Genomic DNA, 22,285 nt, shown 5'->3' with positions numbered 1-22,285 from the left:
CATCCATGTGGTCCTTCCTTCTCTTGTACAGTGCCTCATGGTATAACTGTCACCTGCTTGGAACCTATGCTTCTGCATGATGCTGTGTCTTTCTGCATATTTTCTCTGGTATCATGTATCACAATTCCCAATCTTCCTACACACAGACTTGTGCAGTCTCTCCATTCCATATGCTCTCTTTGCCCCTTTCTCTTCCCCTGGGCAATGGCTTTTGCTGCCTCTTTGTTGAGCTCTGTTCTTTGGGAAACACCTGTGTGAGCTGCCCCAAACTTTGCCTGCAGAGCAGGCTCCAGCACAGCCATTAACATTGCCATTACCTTGTTTACCTCAGCAGCCAAGTACTGGTGGACAGATCTTCATGGACAGAAGGAGCTTTATTGGAATGATACTTCACTGATGTAAACTGTCATGTTAGAAGGGAAAACAGGCCTTTAAATGCTCACTCTGACACTCTGCAGTCAGTTCACATCCCTGGGATTCACCAGATTTTCTTCTCTCTGAGTTCCACACTGCAGTCCAGACCAGGCACAGGAGTACCCATTGCATGTCCCCAATTATTGACCAAGCACAAGACTACTCAGGGCTATTTCTCCAGCAGCTGCTGAGTGCAGGGGTCCTTTTATAACCTTATATCCACCACAGAGGAGTAGCATTCAGGTAAACTGAAACCCAGCTCTGAAACCTTGGAGTATGATGCACTGTGGAGAGGTCAGCTGGGAGCTCAGAAAGTTTGTGGCCTGTTCTCCCATCTAGTGTTGGACTTGTTCAGCTAGGGGTGGACCTTTCTTTAAAGTAGCCCCCTGCCCCCCATGCTGCAATGGACTCTTTCTCTTCTGCTGCTTCAGATCCAGCGGTGAGAACTGCTGGGAGAGAAAAGGACTCAGGCTGCAGGATGTTTTCTCTTGTGGCTGAGAGGATGCTGTGTTTATTACCTCTTTTCCTCAGCTCCCCAGGGTGACTGTGCTTTGACACTGTCCCACTGTTTTAACAGTGGCTGACAGATGCTCTTTTAGCTCTTGGTCAGTATTCAGGCCATTTTGGTAATGAGGTACAAGAGAGCAAGCAGCTGTACAGGTCAAGAAAACTTTCTGGGGTAGATGGCAGTGTTTGGAAAGCGGGTGTTGCCCTGGGCATCACCTCAGAGATGACTGTAATTTTTTTCAGATTTAATCACAGTACCACTGGCAGCACTGACACAGGCTAGGTCTCAGCATGATAAGGTCAAAGTACCCCAAGTCTGCATGCACAGACATTTTCTGGTTTACATCCAGGCCAGAAAGGACAGCGCCTGTTATTTCTTCCTGCCATGGGAGACATTGTGAAGGTCTACAAGCAGCCTCTGCAGAGCCAGAGCCAGCAACAGTACACTTGGACTATCAGTCCTGTGGCTCTCAGCTTGGGCTGCCAGCACAGGGCTGTTTCTGAAAGTAGGGCACCATGCTGCACTCCTCCACTGCTACCCTGCTCTCAAATACACAGGCATCTGTGGGAGAGGGGAGGTACCCCTCTGGCTCAGGCATCAGCCGGATGGCAGCGTGCCTTTGACCAAGAGGAAAGGAATGCAGCATCTCCCTGTGACTGAGAAAGCTCGGAATGCAGCATCTCCCTGTGACTGAGAAAGCTCGGGTGGTTTTGCACATAGGAAGCTCCTATAAATGTGTTTCCTCCCAGTGCCTGGCCTTTTGTTTTTCAGCCATGCTTGATGCTGGTGTTGGAAAGCTGAACTCCCCAAAAGTGAACTTCCTCTCCTACTATAAACTGACCCTTGGGGTTGTTATAGCGACTGCAGAGCGGCCAGCAGGCTGTGTAAACACTCCCTCCCGCTTCCCATCACACTGGGCCTGAAAGGCTGAGCCACGGGATGTGCACAGCAACCTGGATTATGCAGGCGGTTGTGAAATGCAAACCCAACAATTTCTGTGCTTCCTCCCTGCTTCCCCCGCGGGGAGGCAAACCCAGCAGGCTGGTAGCAGGCATAAACACGCTCGTCCTGACGAATTTGGGCACATGGTGTGGTACCACAGAAACCAAATCCAGACACTTACCTGGGGAGCTTGAGCAAGATGTGGAAATATATGGTGCAACTGGATCCTCTGCAACATCTGATTCCCCTGGCCTCACTAACTGTGGAGTTTCCAGCTGTGTAGGGGGAGCAGTTTGGTACACACTGTCACAGCTCCTTTTATGTAATTAATTGCAACAATCGACCAAGTGTGAAATCCATCAATTTCTGTGTCCTCTGTTGCTCACTTTGATGTCAGCTCTCCCTCTTTCATTTTCTTCCTTCTTCTTCTTCTTCTGTTTTTTTTTTTTAATGCATTTCATTAAAGTTCCTGACTCTCTGAGTCACTCTCCAAACACTGATGTTCACGTCTGTATTCATCCCTGTAAAACCAGGTCAGATATTTCAGCAGCAGTAGCCTGAGTGACACATTGAAGCATGTGGGAAGGAGTTTCCCAAGCACAGTGGGATATGCATCCCCTCCAGCCACTGCAGATGTTCTTCCAAAATGGCAGGTACTGCCTGGCCAGGGATTTTGTGAGAAGCAAGCTAAACGACCCTACCAGGAGGAGATAATCAGCTCTGCTCCCATGGCATTGTGATGCTTCTTGCTGGGTTGCCTTCAAGAAATAAGGTTGTTGTTCCACCACAACAGACGTGTGACTGCTTGAAAAAGCACAAAGCACATTATCTCAAAGCTGTGTAAAATGAAGCCCCTGCTCCAATGCCGTCTGGAGGAGCCATTCAGTAGTGCCAGGAGTCCTCCAAAACACCCGTCTCTGCCAACTGCCAATAAACTCTTTTGTTTCACTGTTACGAGACTTCCTGGCACAAGGATGGATGGATTTACTGATCCCATCTTTATGAGTACTGGGTGTCACTGACCAAGCTGATCGATACGTACCTTTGATCACACACCTGGCTATACAATCGCAAGCTGTCCGGGAATTTCCTGAATTTCCATTCTTTCTGCCACATCAGAGAGCATACACAGCCTTGTTAAGCAAGGCAAAGGCAGAAGGGAAGGAGATTTCTGGGAGAGTGCTTGTCTGTAATCCTAAAATGTCCCTCTAATCCCAGCCTGTGACTCAGAGCTGGGGGGATGCAGAGGGTCGGTGTGGTCTGCTCACCCACTGCAGTGAGTCATCAGACCCCAAAGAGAAAAGAAGCCTTAAAGCCCCGCTCTGATTGCTGTGAATGAGGGCAATGGGACATGTTGCACAGAGTATGCTAAATCAAGGACAATTCTGATATGCATTTTGTTACAATACTCAGTCCCTATAGTGTCTCACTTAACAGATGGCAGGAGCTGAATCTGATTAAACAGGGTTTTCTGAATCACTCACAGAGACAACTGAGAGGCAGGCAGAGGCATAAAGCAACACACAGCTCTGAGAGCCTTCTACATCTCAGTGGGTTTGCACTTCTCCATTCACTCCATGCCTGCCTTATTACAGCATTTAAAAATAAATCAGCTGAATTAGTTGGTGCGAGTACATGGTCTTTCCTGCTCCTGTCAAAGGAGTGCCCCAGTGTCGAGCAGTGCTGCCAGCCTGCCTGCATTCGATGCAGAAAATGCAGTGAGCTTGGTAATGTGATAACACTGATGCTCCCATTTTCCCTGAAATGAATGTCACAAAAATAAACAGCCTGCAAATCCCATATTCAGGTAGGGGTTTAGAAAGTGTGAACGTGGCCACATGCATCTATGAAGTAGCTGGAGGGAAGGGAAGCAGGAGGAAGGAGGAAAGGCAAAACAGAACTACTTTGGCAATTCTGGGAGCTCAAAGATGGCTGGTCAGGTGAGTTTACATATTTCTTCAGAAAGAATCTTAAGCCAGATTGGCCCTGATGAGGGATGGGATGTGTCAAACAATGCAGCATCTGAATTATGTCCATAGAACCAGTTAAAAACCTGGCTGCTATACAAGTTATCAAACCCTCTGCAAACTGGGGCTTTTTTTGTGCAAATTTTGATTATTCTTTTGGGGAGAGAGGCCAACTTTTTGGGCCCCAAAGACCACTTAGTTCTCTAAGAATGGCTGCCCAGTGCCAGAGCTGCATCTCAGCTGAATGCCTGGCATGGCAGGGAGCATGAGTAGGCACCACTTGAAATCACCAGCAGTCTTGGTGTTACTGCAGCACTAAGGAAATCTGAAGGAAGACAGTGCAAGAGACCTTTCAAATCATTCCTGCATCTGGCTCCAATCCAGCTGCAAATGGCCCAGTGATGCCCTTTCCAGATGTGGACTGACACCGTGGCTGCCCAGGGAAGAAAACATTTGCTGGGGGAGGGAGAGGATTATTAACTTGGTTCAGTTTAAAAATGAGGGGAGGTTTGTGAGGCTTCTGTGAGGTCTCCCTGCTGCAGGGTGCATGTTTTCAGAGGCGCCTCTGGCTGTGGATTGCGAGTGGCCGGCCGGGCGCTGCGGTCGGCTGCTGTTGCCTCCCAAAGCCGCAGCAGCATTGTCGAGCTGCAGACGTGCAGAACAGCTCATGCCAAGACTGCGTGCTCACAGGTGATCTTTTGGTCTGTACATTTTCCAGCAGAGCTGGCAGCTGCTCCTGCAGTGTGCATGCTTCGTTGGCTGTCCAAAGAAGGAACTGGGCGGGCGTTGATCCAGTTGAGGCAGTTTCGAGGAGTGAAGGCAGGAAGGAAAATTACCAACTTTGACATATGTTGCTCCCTGCAGGTCTCTCTTATTATTGCCTGGCGGGATGTCAAGGTGCACAGACACGACCCAGAGCTGTAACACACGATGGCTGCTTCGCCTCCTGTCCCACCCCTTTCACACAGGCAGGAGTGGCAAAACCATTTCTGGCATACCAGGAAATCCTGGTTCTCGCTATTATCAAGGAGGGAGCGTGCAGTTATACAACCTCGAGCTGCCATCAGCAGGACCTGTGGGAGGGAGGGGGGGGAATAGTTCACTTGGAAAGGAATGCTGCAGTGTAGGGCAGTGGTTTTGACATGCTGGAGTGAAACTTGGCATAAGGGAATAGAGGGAATTCGTTTGCCAGGTAGACGTGGCACTTGAGCAAGAGAATAAATGAAATGGCAGTAGAAATCTTGAGAGATCTTAAGAGGTGGCTTGTTCACACGAGGCATGTATCTGCAACCCTTAATGCAGTTTTCACTGTACTGGGTGTCCACATCTTTCTAACAATTAGTATTTACCTGACCCTCTGTCTCCTTCATCTCGCCAGCACACAGGAGAAACCAGCTGTGTGCATAGGCCCTCAACGTGACAAGAAATGAAGACCCAGGGTGCAGTGGCTTGAAGTGTTTGTCAGCCCTTTCTGATGGCAGAAATCTACTTAATTTTCCGAGAATATTTGTTCACTCTAGTGTGCCAGGAAGAATGTAGTGTGGCATAGCAGCCATGCAGAATGATGGCTAATATTTGTTCCTAGTAAAAAATTGCTTGCAACATGTCTTCATTTGCAGCATATCTTGGAGCAGATAGGGGTGGTCTGCATGTCCTTCTTAAATGTCACTCTGAAAGAGCTGAGTCTTAAGGAGAGCACTTAGGTGGAAAGGGTGGGAGAAATACACTAGGTGTGCATTGGATGGACACCTTTCCTTGCCCCTCCTGACAAGACCCTGTCAAGGGCTTGACATCTAAACAAACTTGTTAAACCTTCCTCTTCACAGATTCTTTCTACTGGGGCAAGTTCCATCGCTTGCTTTCATGCTGTGCTTTCAGCCGTTGTTTTTGTAGTCTGTCAGCACAACCTTGAGAGAAAGGACTTTGGCTGCGAGCTGAACACACAGTACCAGCTGTACTGATTTCCATCTCCTGGTATGTAGCTGTGGACTTTCACACTGTGACTTCTTTGCCTCCCCCAGTTTTCTCCCCACAGCTTCTGCTCTTTGTGGTGGAACTTACTTGGCCTTGAGAAGCAGAGGATTTAGCCCCCTGCAGCCCTGCCGTCAGGAGGGGAGCCCCTTGGCAGGGGGCAGCCAGCCATGTGGGATGAGGGGCTGAAGGCATCGGAGGACTCTTGGTGATCCAACAAACTTTGAGATGAGTGAGGGAAGCTGGAATGCATGAGTGGCTCAGAGAAGAGGAGGAAATGAGTGGAAAAGATACTGTGTGATAGATGGGAAGGAGAGCAGAAGGGCAGCATAAAATCACACAGGGGATGGGCAGGATTTGAGGAATAGGGGCAATAAAAGGCGAGGGAGTCTTATGAGTGCCTGACTCTTGGGGAGCTTGTGAAAGACTGGATGTCCCTCCCACCCTCATCTCTGAGTTGAACTGTATTTTGAAATGAAAAGAAACCGAAAAGATATCTAAGTGACTATTATTTTTTTTGGTAGTGAAATAGTTAGGTTGTTGCACTGTGACTTTTTTTTTTTTTTTGGCATTCTTCTGGTTATAGGAGTGAAGCGGACTAAAACCAAAGCAAAAGTACCATATTTCACACTTTGGCACATGCTTTGCTTTCCTGTCCTTTTCTCCTTTCTGTGATTCTGGCAAGGAGAGGTGCAAAGGACAGACTGCTCCTCCTCCTCCTTAGCAGGGGTTTTACCCTGACCTTGTCACCCATGTAATGCAATGTTGCTACCTGGCAGTTTGATGATGCTCTTTAACCTTAAACAAAAGTTCACGTGAAACACAGGCCTTTTGTGTGAACAGAGGGAAAGAAGATGAAGAAATTGGGTAATGCCAGAATAATAGCATGCCTGGAACAAAGGCTTGGAAGAGTAAGTGGGAAGAGGATGCTCCAGCTTCCTTCTCAAACATCCTCTGGGTGCTGGGATGTGATCCAGAAAGTCCTCATTGTCCTGGTTTCACACAGATGCAACGGCCTCTTCATCCCGTCACATGGCCTGCAAATACCGGTCAGCACCAGCTCCTTTCACTTGCTTCCCCTTTGCATGCCTTGGAGAAGGGTGTAAAAGGTGTTTCTACGCCATCTCCTCTTTTGCTGCTGTTTGTCCTTCCAAAGTGTACCTAGCACACCTATTTTCTCTGGCAGCACTTCTATTTGCATCCCAGAGGACTTGTAAGAATTAGGGTCAGCTTGACATGAGAGGAGTACTGTATAGAGATATTTACAGCTGTTTGCAAGGCTTGTGTTGAGTATGAAACCAGCAGCAATTAGGATCCAGGCCAGTGCCTTCAGTGAATAATGGTCTTGGTTACTTGGAAATATCAGATGGCTTCAGCTTTATGCAGTTGCTACGAGGAAAAGAAGTTAAGTAAACAAAGAAAAAGAATAAGAGGAGGGAGTGGTGTTTTTTTTTTTTTTTATTGGCATAGTCAAGAAGGACAGTCAAAAAGAGAGAAAGAAACTGGAAAATAATACCATGGGTCTTCTCTTGCAGCCCACAGCAGAGAACATTTTCTTTGTGTGTCTTCATGTTCAATATCCTTTGCCATGACCACTTTTGGTTCCTGTCCCTCAGAGACCTTTCTTGGAGGCTAGTGTTGTTTATTTGGGTGCTTTGCCCTTAGGATGCCTAACATATGACCCTGTTTGCCACAGAGTCCTGCGACTTCATCCCTGTGAAGCACCTTCACACTCACGGCCCCCATGGCAGTAGTACTCAGCAGCATGTCCCTGGGGCCAGCACTCAGCAGTTGCCCCTCTTTCGTAAGATGTGCCCAAACAGTCCATTTGGTTTCCTCTGGAGGTTTGAAGATGGGGGATCCTGAGAAGAGATTGTTTCTGGATGTTCTCCAGAGCCACAACACTGAATGTTGCAGAAATGCCTTCCTTTCCTATAGATAAAGGAGAAATGCTTTCAGATTACTGGAAATAGTTTAATTTTATCTTTCCTTGGGTAAATAAGATAACATAAGGGAACTGATTATATTTCTTAGTGTCCAGCTGTGGAAACAGGCTATTGGCCAGCTATTGGCCACCTTTACCAGACAGGCCTTGGAGTTCATAGTATTTTGTTCTTCTCTTCCTGATTGACAGTGTGGGTCCCACCTGGACCTAGGAGCTTCTAGGATATTTGGGCTCATCTTTCTTTTTTGGTGCAGACTGGAGCATAGAGCACAGAGTCAGGCACAAGCCTTTCTCAGCTCACCACTGTTCAGAAATAGAGCAAGACTGTTTTCCTACCCTGGAAGAATCCCTCTGAAGACTCTGAGGTGAGGCAGAAGTTCTTGCATCTCGTTTTCCCTCCCCTCAGCGGGGGTTGGCTCCTCTCACAGTGTTCTCCACAGTGGCCCACATTTCCCCTTGGAGATGCTGCCTGTAATGAGATCAAGATGGGGGGACAGTCTTTTAGCAACCCTTCAGCCTGCTCTAGCAAAGGAGGAGGGCTGCCAGTGCATCTGTCAGTGGGACAAGATCTGGGTAGTCTTGCCTTCTAGCAATGATGGAGCCAGTACTTCCAGACCAGTGTACTCTCGCTTGTGATGACACCAAAAAATCCTTGGCTCCTTGCAGGCTGCTGGCACACACGCCTTGCTAGAACACTGGCAAGTTTTTAAGGTTTTGTCAGATGGGAACAGTGGTGGAGAAAAGAAAAGTGAAACCAGATGTTTTTCCTTACAGTTGCTTCATATTCATATGAGGGAGGAGAAGAGAAGCCATAAAAATGTCATAACCCTTGATCCCTGAGGCTCAGTGTTATACTATGCAAAAGCCAGTGCTATAAATCCACACCTCTGCCTCAGCAGCTGAGGGTCCCGACTGCACAAGACTGTTGCAACAGCTGAGGGGGAAAAATCTTCATATTTGTCAGCAAATGGAGGAAACTGGAGGAAAAAGCCTTTGAGAAGTTAACACTGATAGGCTACTTCTATGGAATCAGTTATTTTTTCAGATTTCTCTGGGGATGCATCAGCGCCGAGTCCTGAGGCTGACCAGCAGGCTTAGAAATTTGGGATGTGTTTGCACTGCAATCAATCTATGCTGCAGGCTGTGCCGAGGGAGCAGAGTTAACTTCATCCTCCCCAGAACAGGCTCACCTGCCAGCACAGCACTGGGGTGAGGACTTGCTGCCAGGGCATTCACCTGACTTTCCAGACAGGGTTTTGCAGCTCTTGCTGCCCTGTGCCACTGCAGCTACACCTCCCTGACACCTCACATACATGATCTGGGTATCGCTGCATCACAGTGCAGTGCCAGCAGCCATGGAAAAGCAGCTCTGATCAGAGGGTCCAGCTGGCACCAGAGTAGAGCTGCTAGGAAAAGTCTGACTTCAGTCCTGTCCTTTTTGTATGGGAGAGGCTGCTTGTGGTAATCATAAAACAACTACAAGGAGTGCCAGGCAGTCCTTTCCAGGGAAATGTGAGCTTGGGTGAACACAAAAATGGAGGAGAGGAAATGAAAGTTGTGTACACACAGGCCTTGAGCCAAACAAGGATTTTAACAGAATGCAGGCAGGCCTTCTCTGCCCTGTACAACAAAGACTGTGATAACCAGTATTTTTTCTTGCTATTTCTTGATATTTCCATGTTCAGTTTTTGCCTGTTAACAGAGGGGAAAGACTTTCCCTGATCTGATGCAGACTGTCTGGGGTGGGAGGTAACTTCAGCCTTGCAGGGCCTAGGTTAGGAGGTGATTTCAGCCACAAGCCTGCATTCTAAATCTGAATTTCCCTGCAAGATCAAAAGTGACTAGGTTTAGCCCTATTTTGGGTGAATGAGCTGTGTTACTTTCCATAGGATTCAGGTAGTTTGCTGTGCTAGATAATACATAGTTATAGCTCTACTGGTACTAATGGGTGACCAAGAGCAAAACCAGCATGAAAAATGGAGAAGGCACAGACAGGGCTATGGCCTTGGACTTATAAGACCTTGTTTTGGATCCTGATTCAGCCAAAGACTCTTGTGGTCTCTGTGGTAAAATAAAGTAAACAAGTTTTGAAACCTTCTACCCTTTTTCAAAAGAAGTGAGCAGCCCCTGGTAGTCTGTGCAGGGCCCTGAGACTATACACTGTTCAGGTATTATGACAGTGTGGCCCAATTTGTTAGAATGATTTAAAAAATATTTTCATATGTGAGTTACTCATCCTGCAAAATAATTTCATGAAATGATTGCAGGTTTTTTTTCATTTTGCAACATGTTTTATTCACAAGATGACTAAAAGTTTAGTCTTTTTGGAATAGGAATTGCAGACATTTTACCTCACTGCCTTATTTCTCTTCTTCATCAACATGCCAAATGATGGAAAGTTGGAGTCATTTGCAAGCTGCCTGGCACTGCTATTGCACTGCTTTGCTAAAATTGGCATCCTGGGCACCGTGGTGCACTACAGCTATCACAGCTATCAGAAGTAGGTTAGTCTGTGGGCAGCTGTGCTTGCATGAACTTTGTATTGACTGGGATGCTCTCAGACAGACACAGTTCTTCTGGTCCTTTGTCACTGATCATGTTTTCTAGGCCTCTTGTCTATCTCACACCTCTCTTCTGGACTTTTTCCAGTTGGTTGTTGTTGAAGAATTGTCTCCAAAACCAGAAAGCAGTCCAGCTACATAGTCCTAGATGGAAGGATTACTTCACTCGTCCTGAGGGTTTTTCTCCTGTTCATACATCCAGCATGTTGTTTGCCTTTTTCCTAATGGTGTTCACTGTTGACTGACTTTCTGCATACGACCCTGATCTTCCTCTGCAGAATGTGTACTGAGACAGTGGTGCCAACATTCTGGGTCTGGGAACGGATGTATTTCCTATAGCATATAGTACTGTGCCACTTGAAAATATATCTGTAACCATTTATTTATTTTTCCTTTCATTAATGGAAAGAAACTCTTATTATTGAACTCAGATAATTGATCAATATTCATTTGAGGGAGGCTGGCTTGGGTGATGGAGTTGTCGTGGGCCAGAGCACTGGGAGTCAGAGGCAGATGTTACTGGCAAGACTGAAATATAATGGCCAATGTTACAAAGCTCAGTTGTGAAAATACTAGTTAGCTTTGTCAGGGGATGGGTGTTGCTGACTGCCTTTAAAAGTAATTACAAAAGACTGCCTGCTTGTAGAAATGAACATAAGAATAGTTTTGCATCTCTCTTTGAGTTAGGGAGTTAGTAATAGCCAGAGGGTGAGGATTTCATGTGCATACCTATCATCTCCTGGCATTTTGCAAAATGACTGAAAACTTCAGCCAGTTTGCGAAATGACAGGTTTCACAACAGAGAACATAATGTATATGTCTTAGAAGGCTCCTGCAACTGAAACAGAGCAGAACTCAACAGCACCTTTGAGTGTGCAGTGAGAGATGGAGCTAGTCTGAAGAGAGAGGTCTTCTCCCTCCATCAGATTATTTTCCCTCTCCCTGTGGCAGTTAAGCACTTTGGAGCCATTAGGAAAGACAGAGTGGCCTTTAGACTTCTGTTAACCTGGAAACTCCCCTAGTACTGCATTCTTTTTGCTCTTGTCAAAAAAACTCCTCCCCCTGCACCCAGCTGCTTCTCCCTGCTCTTTTTGCTTTAGCTCGACGCAGCAGAACTTCTCCAGGATTAAAAGCCACTCTGTCTGCTATGCAAGTCTTGGGAGAGGACAGTGATTGCTGGGCAACTGATGAGTTGGGGTGAAAGAGTGTTGGGAAAGAGAGCACAATGTTCTTTTCTTTTTATGGAAAGTGATATATTACTATAGACCACAGTAATCCTAGGTCTGCTCTTAGCTACTTCACGATTAGCGAACAGGCCCCACTTGTGCTGTACCAACCATTTGTGCAGCTGTGGAAGGCACGAGGATGTCAATTAATCTTGATTTGTGCTGTAGGATTGCTTCATAGGGGAGGAAATTTATCATTGGCTTTGGTTTCAGGGTATGTAGATGGACATCATGCTATCTTTGCAGGGAAAGCACAGGCCTCTGCTGTGCCAGGCGAGTCATTGGTCCTTGCTGGATCTTCCCTGGCAAGTTCCCTCTCTTCTTGGGAGCCTTAACTTGGTCTAAAAGATGGAGCAATCAGCATACAGTACAAAATGTTTCGCAAACTTTGCCCAGTCTGTCCCTGTGTCACACCCATTTCAGGGAAAAGAAAAAAAAAACCAAGGCTTTTGCTCAGCCATATGAATGATTGTCATTATTACTTGCATGGCAGCCCAAACTTTGTGAAAAATGGAGTCAGGTGAAGCCCTGGTTCTGCATCAGAGACCACAAAGCCTGTGTAGATAAAAACCACAAAAAGATGAAAAAAGACACAGGCATGCACATCCTTTGAGAACAAATGTGTTGTCTCTTAATATTCCTTCTACCACCACCCTTAACCAGAGAAAAATGAATTTACCTTCAAAACTGCAAGGCTCAGAGAAGCAAATGAGCAGCGAGTACAAAAGTGGTATTCTTAATGGCTTCTTATGCAAGGTCAGGTTTTTGTTGAAGAATGAAACTCTTGTCTCTGAGGTGTGACGAAAAAATATGGAATAACGTGACTTGTGACAAAATAATGAGACCTGCCAAAGTGTTTTTCAGACCAGTGCCCAGGTTCTCCTTTATCCAGCATACCAGCCCCTGCTGCATAGACCCACGCTCCCCAGGGACCAGGCTGCTCTGAAATTGTTGCAAGGCAGCACATGCTGGCTGATCTAGTCAGTACAGGTCACAGCAGGGGAGAGGGAGCAGCATGGCCTTCAGCAAAAACCAGTTCAGGGACCCGGAGATCAGGCTGCCTTTGTGAGAGCAGGCTGAAGGGCTGGCTGCTGTGCCTCTGCTGCGGTCGCTCTCTGCCTGACCCTGCCGGGCTGCAGCTAGCTCAAGTATGCCAGACACACTGATTGCAATGTGGAGATCCCTGTGAGCGAGCCAGGGGAGAAAATAGCTGGGCAGATGGTGCTATATTAAGGGGAGAGCATCTCAGAACTGTCTGCTGGGATTCTCCAGGGGCACGGGTCCGTCTTGGCCTCACTTGCTCTCTGCCTTTCTGCCTTCCCCAGCACCTCCTCCTCTTCTGCCCTTATCTCCCTTACAGGTCCTCCCTCACAGAGGAAGCTGTGGGGTGATGCAATGCCCAAGAGGTGCTACCTCCAGCTGGACTCTGGGGATGATGAATCCTGGGTGTATGAATATTGTGCGCCATCTGTTTCAAGCAAGCTGGAGGTCCCTCTGTTCCCATGCTCTGGTCCAGCCCCATGCTCTAACACCAAGTCCCAGGGCAAGACCCAAGTGGCAGCTTTTCGCAAGGATGGGCTGGCATGAGCAAGGGAGGGCTTCCTAATCATCTCTGTCAGCAGTCAGCTTTCTTCTCTTCAGATTCCACGGGGGAAGGACTTGCAGCAGCATGTTTTTCTTCTTCCTCTCCCAGGCTCAGCTCATCTCCTTTCCCCCCCTCCCACCGCTCCCAGCCAGTACCACCCCGGCTCCTCATCCCTGCCAGTTGTCTCTGCCTCCCTCCTAGTTCTCCCCTCCGGTTCCCAGCTAAGCTCCAGTGAGCAGGGCAGCAAGCAGGGGCGGGAGGGGAGGACAGTGACAGGACACAGCTGCTGGCCGCGCTCAGCAGCTCTGAGAGTGGCCCCTAGTGCCCAGCAGCAGAGTGCATGGGGCATGGATGGCCACATGGCAGGACAGCGGCGTCACCTCGAGAGATCAGCGCCCGCTCCCTGGGGTCACCCTCTGTAAATGGAGGAGGCCCATGTAGCACAGAAAACAAACAGGAGAAGTGAAACACAAGGGTTGAATATTCAATTGAAGAGCCTGAAGATTTGTGGCTTTTCGCTTTACCTTTAAAGGCTGTTGGAGGCACTAAGACCATTTCCTGGTTCAGGGAGGTCTCCAGGAGGCTGGGCAGAAGTTCCCTTGCCCCATTTCCTCCCCAGCACTGCTGGAGAACAGAGTCCATGTGTTGCATGACTTTGAAAACATCCTGATGGACAGCATAAAGACAGCAGCTGAAAGCACATGGAACGATCCTCCTCCTTTATCAGTACAGGCATCTGGTGTTTGGGAGGCTCAGAAAGGAACAGAGCTGTGTGGTCAGATGTGATATGGGCTCCAGTGTGATGTATCTGGGCTGTGACTGGGATCCCTAGCTGTTCACCACAGGAGACTGGAGTACAGAAAAGCCCTGGAGTTGCTCTAAGTAATGGATTTTCAGAATCCTGCACTTACAGAGATCAAAATGTCTCCTTTCACAAGTCAGAGTGTGGAAGGATTAAAGATAGAAATACTGGGATTAATTGTCATGGGTATCAAAAGGGATGCTGGAAGACAAAGGAGCACAGCAGCCACACAGGAACAGTAATGCCGGCACTCAGAGATGCTGCAAAAGACATGTGGGACAGTGGCCATCATTTGCTCTATATAGGACACATTTTACTTGGCTAGTTCTTCTGTTGTAAGGATAATTTTACCACCTGTGAATGGTTTTTATGACAGTCCTGTTCCATGCAGCCCTTTCACAATGTTTTGTTTCATATTAAACTTGATAGGTTTTTAAAGTGTGAGATTGTCATAGAAAGAGATTTTTGGATTTTTCCATCTCCTGAACTTATAAAAAAATCTTGTCCACAGCATTGCTCCAAAGTATTTTTTTCTAGTTGCTAAAATATGATGCTCCTGGGTTTATATCATGTGTTTCTCCATATCATTGTTACCCAGTGGTATTTGCCCCAACACATTGTGGTCTTCTCAGAACTTAGTTTGTTATTCAGGATGACTCTGCATCCATGAGGAAGGAAGGCAGGCAAGGTCCCCAGCTGCCTGATGTAGAGCTCTGGTGCTCAAGAGAGGGAAATACTAATTCTCTTGTAGAAAGCAGTGTGACATGCCATGTGCACAATGAGGGGCAGTTATGGTCATTCATGTTCAAAAAGATTGATTCATGCTGTAACAGGTGCAAAGAAAGGCAGCGGGAGGATTAGGGTGTTGGAGAGCTGAGGTTATAAAAGTAGACTAAAAGAGCTTGGCTTATTTAGTCCAGCACCACAAAGGCCGAGAGAGGGATATGATCGCTCTCTATAAATACATCCTGGAGGTTAATGCTAAGGAGGAAGAGGAGCTATTTCAGTTAAAGGACAATGCTGACACAAAAGCAAATGGCCATCATAAACCTGGCATGCAGAAACCGAGATGGGAAGTGAGGTCCATGTCAGGCATTGCTGCTGGCAGGCTGAGGGCAGGGGGCTCGGGCGGCTCGTGGGAAGGGTGCACGGCTGTCACTGCCTGTGCAAGCAAACTGGGAACAGCAGCCATGGGCTTGCCAGGTCCCACAGGAGACATCTGCCCAAGCCTGTTCCGTGCCGTGCTGGGCAGGAGGCCCAGCAGATCCAAAGCTCTGCTCGGACCCTGAGGGCAGCGCTAGCCCTGAGGGCCTGTCTGGCTGACCAGGGCTCCCTCACAGCCCGGCCCTCATGTCAGCCCCAGAGCTGTCAGCCTCCAGGGCCACCAGCTCTGGCACAAACCATGTGGCCCGTCTCCATCTCCCCACACCCTGCCCTGCCTGTCCCACAGGAGACGCCTGGGGCTGGCACAGCTGCTGTGGGCACATCCCCACAGCCATGTTAGCCCTGCTGGCAGGGCTGGCCTGATCTCTGTGCAGGGCTCTCACCAGCCTGCAGGTTGCAGCAGCCATAGCAGCCACAGTTTGCTTGCCTGGAGAGCATGGAAGCACCATTGAGATGGGGCACCCATTTTGTTTCGTGACCAGGGGAGGAGAAGTTTCTCCTGTTAAAACCAGGCTAATCTCAGGGTAAGTAAGGAGGCAGCTCTCCGGGTGGCTGTGGGGCTGGGGCCCGGGAGTGCGGTCAGCTCCCCAGGGCAGTGTGCAGCAGCTCAGGGCCTCCCCAGGGGCCTGCAGACATTTTGTGCCTGTGCATGGCTGGCTGCTGGAGTTAGTCCACGGCTGAGGAGCTCTCTGGGTGTGTCTGTCACTTGAAATCACTGGCATCATGTTGTGCTTCAAGTCTCTGACTTGGGCTTAGGCCCTTGCTGCCTCAGTGTTGGCAATGCGAGCAGACGAGCGAGTTGCTCTCAGTGATGGGAGCTGAGTGGCTCCTGGCTTGCCAGGCTGGTTTTATTTCTACTCTACACCATATGCTTGCTGAGAGGCTTCACCTTTGGATCAGTGGGATGGAGAGGAGCTGCCAGTGACATTGTGTCTCCTGCTCAAGAGTGCTCAGCAAGGGGCAGAGCCCTGCTTCCTCCCCAGGCAGATGCTGCTGCTTGCTCTTGGGATGCTCTGCTGGTTGAGTCTTCTGAGCACACCCTGCCTTTAGTGACCAGGGGACTCACCTGAGGACCAGGTGACATAAGGCAACAGGGATTGTACCTATGTGGCAGGGCCAGCTTTTATTGCTCCTGGCAAAACTAATAATGTCAGAATCACAAATATCTCAGCTCAAGTATTTTGGGGCTTTCCCCCTCCTCCCCTCTCTATTTTCATTGCTGGAAGCTGAGAGCAGCCCATGGGATGAATATTTCACTCCAGAGTTCCATTCAGCTGTTAAGTCAGGATCTTTGCCAGAAATGCAATTCTTTCTTATATCTCCAGGATAATAGCTGGGTAGGATGGTGGATGGCTCATTCAGGATGAGACATTACAACACTTTTATTCCTGGCATAGGATGGCATGTGGCTGTACTGCCTGTGGCAAACTGCTTGGCTGACAGTGCTTCTTTAAGGATTTTTTTTTTTTAAGTAAATACCTTTTGTCTTGTTTTGCTCAGTGAGTTCTGCAGGTTGGGACATCCTGTATCAGAAAGGGATCCATCAAAGCATGTGTTAGATACCTGCTGCCCTCTAATGGCTGTCGGTTCCTGCGAGCCTTGGGACAGCACAGGTTTTGTGCATTCAGTGCAAGGAATCTGCTTAGGTCAGAATCTTACTCAGTGTTTTTATAGCATGGGACAAATCTCTGGAGAGGAAGTGTGGTGAGATCTCCACTATTCTTCATGGTTTAATGCGCCTCTTCCCTGCACTCGCTGCAAACCCCATCATTTGCTCCTTGCTTCTGCCACATCCCATCCTGCTTTGATTCCTGTTAGGGAAGTACTTGCCTTTCCTAACAGCTTTAGATGTGATTTAGACCGTGCACAAAGAATAGCAATAGCCCTTGAACTCCATCAACTTTCTGCAGACCACAGAAGACCTGGTCAGGAAGACACTGCTGAGGACTTGCCCAAACAGTTGGAGACAGTTCAGACAACTGTTTGTGAGAAGTTTTTCTGTAGTAATGAAGACACATAGTGTCAACCTCTGCTTGCTCACTACCAGACCTGTAATAATGTCTGCTCTGTTCAGAGAAAATTATCGGTGCCCTGCCTGCCTTGTTGACTTAGAGGGATTACATTTCTTGGGAAGTGGGACCATGCAGTTCCCTGCTGAATGGCTCGCTGCTGCTTATCAGCGGGCAAGGTACAGCATGTTGTTCCCTTGGGAGCATTCCCTGAATCAACACAGGCTCCCTGAAAAGCCTGGTGCTCATTGAGTGTTGTGCAGTTCTGTTTTTTTTTCCCAGAACCAAAATCTTTAAGACTGTCTGGAGGTACGCTGATGTATTGGAGCAGCACTGGGGAAGCAGTAAGATATCTGGAAGGAATTTTGCAGATGAGTTAATGATCAGTGAAGTTTGAAGAATGGTACCGACACAGCCTGCATCTCTTTGCCAAGGAATCTAGCATCCTACTGAGGACTGGAGTCCATAAGCAACAGGGGAGAATGAAAGATGAATTGCAGTTAAGCACATAGACAGGCACTCTGAGAACGCTTGGAAGAAAGTCCCAGGAGCTGGGGCCTGACTTTGTTCACAACATTCTCTCTCTTTTGACTTAACTACTTTTGCTAATTTTGATAACAATCTCCTTGAGAACACAGGATCACAACTGCAGTTCCACCACAGCTAACCAGCCTCAGTGAAAGTTTAATGAAAACAGCAAGGCTACAATCCTTGATATTCCCTCTTCTATTCAGCCTGGAAAGTACAGTTTTAGTGCTCTATTTATAAAATATATTTAAAATCTGGGTTCATACATTTTGGAAGGTGGAGGGGGGTTGGTGGGGAGAAAGCCTGGCTTCATTCAAATCAGTGGGAGTTTTGCCATGATTTACATGGGCCAGAATTTCATCCTTGTTTATATAGTTTTGCAGCCAGGCTGAAAAACTCTTAGGATGCCTGGGCCAGAAAAAGAAATCTTGAATCTTAACACTGCTGCGAACAGTTGGGGTAAGAATGCTGGGAAAGTCCCAAGGAAATTGAACTGGCATAGAAGTCATGTTTAGCTGGCCGTGTTTTGGATGCTTTTGTTGTGCTCTCCATCTCCTCCCTCGCTGCCTGAACTGCGAATGATGAGCTGCAGACCAACCTGATCTGCAGATGGCTGCAGTTCTGACACGTAGCCATCTGCAAAGCCTTCACCAGCAGGGGAATGCCGGGTAGCTTTTTAAGATCAGATAATAGGCTGGTGCAAGACAACCAGAAGTCTGAACATACTTAGTAAGCAATGTTCCTGACTAATGTAGGCAGCAGTCTGTTTAATAGCAATCCGCACTCGGTAGCCAAAGTGCTATGGGATGTGCTTGGATCAGGTTTGGGCATGCACCAAGTTAAAAAACTGCTCTGTTACATGGGTTGCTTCTCCTAAGCTGCCATTATAGGTCAGTGCAACACACTGAACTAGGAGCCACGTGTGAAAAGGATTTCTAGGTCACATCTCTGTTGCGGAGCATTTGCACCAGTGGGGTTTTCAGGTGGTCCTTCTATATCTAGTAGCACTCATCAGCTTCTAAATGCCTCAGCCTGTGTCTGTACAGCAAAGAGCACGTGCAGCTGTTCATTTCATTTGACAAATCCTACACCTCATGTCCCAGAATCACAATGAACATACCTAAAATTTCTGTTTTGGATAGAACAGTGAAACCACTAAGTTGCAGTGTAGTTTTTACCTAAGAAACTGCACTGATTTTAAAAATGGCAACATCTGTGCAGCTTTCTTTGTTAAAATACTGGGATGCAAGATGCCTTAAAAACTAACATGAACATCAACATGCATCTGCAACTCTCTAAAGTGGTTGTATGATTTTAAACTCATTTATTTTTTCAGGTACCAGCAAATGCTATTCTGGATTGTTAAAACAGACAGACAACCCTTAAGGTAGAGCTTTGAGCTAAAAATAAGTCACTCTGTACAAGCATCCACATAAGGCTGTGCTATGCTTCATAGCTTATCTGGTCACAGTGACTTCAGAGGGACTACGTTGAAGAATGCAAGGAAAAAATTTGGTCCCAGGCTCTGATCTCAGATCCTCCTGTATCCACAGAAAAGTGTAAAGTAATACTGTCCCTTCTTCCCACAGAATTTCCCTCAGAAACACAAAGATCCAGCCAAGTTAGGACTAATCCTGGACCCAAACATGATGGCTGAAGAATTGCTAGACTGGATCCTACAGGCCTTGTACAATACAAAAAACAAAACAAAACAAACCCAACAGTCCTGCTGACACAGGTTGGATTTTTGCCTGAGGGAGACCTACTAGCTTTGACATTTGGTGAGTGAAAAGTGAAATTGTTGAGGTGACTTTCCCATTTTTTGCAAATAAAGATGGCAAAACTCTCACCAAAATCAACTCTCCACACAGAAGCAGTTTGTGTTCTTCTTCTAAGCAGAACTCACCAGAGAGAATTTTGTTGAATCTCACAGATATGCTGGTGGCTGTAATGAGCTGGACATAAACAGACTAAAGCCTCAGCCCACAGGCCTTCCCTTTCCCCTACCAGTGGAAAAGGGATGGGTGAGATTTCCCTGCTGTTGTTCAGCTGCTGGTTAACAGAAGAAGCTGTTCTCTATTTGAGCTTGTGCTGGTTGAGCAGCCCTGTCTGCAGCTGTATCGTGTTACACACTGTTATGCAACCCCATCCTCCTTGCAAACAATGACAGGAGCAACCTAAATCATGAAACATAAAGACTATAATTAAAGAGGGGAAAGTGCTTATTTGGCATTTGGGTACCCACAGCCAATTCAGATTAGCTGAACTAGCAAATCACTTGGCACAAGCTTAATGAGAATAACATTTGCACTGGACTAAATGATGGTTGTTTTACCCCACTGCTGGCCAAGACAGTAGTGTAACCTGAGTGATGCTGCCATGGCTTGGGCAGTTCTCTCTCTTCTTAACAGACAGTGACATTTATAACACAAACAGGAAGAGCCTTTGCAGTCAAAGGCTCTGCCTGAGGTTCTGAAACTATTAGCACCCAGAGGAGCTGTGGCCCAGGATGATGCTTCAGGTCTGTTTCTTATGATTGGAAGTTTGCAGGCGTACAAATCTGACAGTATCTGCTCAGGCTATGCCCTCCATTTCTCTGCTGGGCTTGCCCTCCTCATGCTGGTTAGGGGGTTTATGCACCTGCACAGCTTACAGCTGCAGTTGGCTGTGAAAAGTGGAAGCTGCCAGCCAGGAACTCTGAGACTAGAGTGTGCAACTGTGCAAAGACTCTGAAAACTTTGGAAAGTGCTTCTGAACCCTCTGCTCCATCCCTCCCTCCCAGCTCTTACAGTAAAAAGCCCCACAGCTTTAAGGATCTGATAACTTTCTTTCAGAGTTTTCTTGCTGGAGGTCTTCCTTGGGGAACCCAGATTAGTAGCTCATGGAGACATTAATAAAACAGCAGATGTTGAATGTTAAACAAAGAGAGATTTTCATCCAACTGATTGTTAGATATTAGAACTAAATAAGAATTATTTAAGAATAAAGGCCCTACTTTTAGCTTGCAGCTTTTATGCTGCTGAACATCTCCAAGGAGCTCCATTGAGTTTTCTGATTTGTGCTGCAGCCATCAGGACTCCAAAACTTCTAAGCAAGCTGAAAAAAAGGTGAATGTTTTTATGTTGCTGCCTTGGGGACTGTGAAACTATATACCTGCTGGATCTTCAGTTGACCTTAGAGATATTTAGCAGAGGGAGGAAAAGAGCTTAAGTTTAAAATATAAAATATGGGGAAGATGAATCAGCACAATTTTGATGCTGCTGGCTCCACCCACCAGTTTTAATCATGCATCTTCCCCTTTTTCCTGCCATAATCATTCTCTGCACATAGTTAGGATTATTTTACTGATCACTGAATGCCAGAAAGGATGCAAGTTACAGTGTCTCAGTATCAGTAACACCCACATCTGACAAATTTATATTGGATATGAAGATAATTATCTGTGACTTTGGGCAAGTAGGTTTATGGAGGGTTCTGCAAAATACTGACGACAAAACACTGCAGCATCTCTACCACTGGCTGCATAGTGAACACTTTCTTGTCCCACAGCTGTCTGGAATCCTGCATTATCCCTTCCCACAACCATCCCATCACAGCCAGAAGCTTATCTATCTGAAGAGTCAGGCAGCTCTTCAAGTGGGAAAATGTTGCATGATATTGAATAACAGCCCTATTTCTCCACATGCATACATTTTTCACAGTTAATCTCTCATTCCTTTGCCTCAGTCTCTGGGAGGATAAGTTCAGGCATCTTCATCTTGAAAATAGCTCTGTGTTACCCAGAGAGTTAGCTAAATTTGAGATGTAACAGGTTATTCCCCAAAGGCATCTTAAATGCTAGGGTCTCTGTTTGCCAGGAGAGTGCAATATCACATTTTACTGGCTGACATATGAGACATCACTTCTGCCAACACAACAAGACAGTTCTTGAGCCATACTCCAGCCTTGTCTCATAGCCCCACATTCAGACATGCTTCCTAACCTCCTCCAGGTTTTAGGCCCTCATTTGTTTGTACATCCTGGGATGGGAACCTCAGCAGCCCTGGGCCAGCTGAGCTCTGCTTTTGCTTAGCTTTTCTTTATACTTTGGGTGCGAACCACGATGATTTTGCATGCTAACAATTCCTTAATTACATTCATGTTTAGATTCCTCCTCCCCTTAGCTGAGCCAAGCTGAGCTCCCAGCAAGTGGTTCATGTTCCTGAATGTGTAGCAGGTGCCTGGTCTTACATGCTGATAGAGAGGGGCTTATTAACAACTGGGGCCATTTCCAAGCTGTAAGACCTAACAGAGCCTGGCAGGGCTGTCTGTGGATGCAGGGGGGGAATTGAAAAGTGGAGCTGAGGGCATTTATTCAGAACTTGCTTGCCTTAAGGACTGACCCCTGACTGAGTTAGCCTCACTAGCAGCTCTTGTTTTCCCTTTAGGAAGGATGGAAGTGGGAGAAGAGCAGGCTGGAAGCATTATCCCTAGTTCAGGTTCCTGTCTTCTCCTTCATGGAGAGACAAACTGATCTGATACTCCATCTACAGGAGCTTCTCTGGTTCTAAAGTACTGTTGCCAGAGAATTTTAAAAGAAGTATATTGTTTAATTCTTTAAACATGGGCTTAAGCTCATAGATAACTGTCCATATATTTTTATATATATATATATAATTTTTTA

This window comes from Geospiza fortis, unplaced genomic scaffold (genome assembly GCF_000277835.1).
Source record: "Geospiza fortis unplaced genomic scaffold, GeoFor_1.0 scaffold219, whole genome shotgun sequence".
NCBI lineage: Eukaryota > Metazoa > Chordata > Aves > Passeriformes > Thraupidae > Geospiza > Geospiza fortis.
This window is presented reverse-complemented; position numbering follows the sequence as displayed.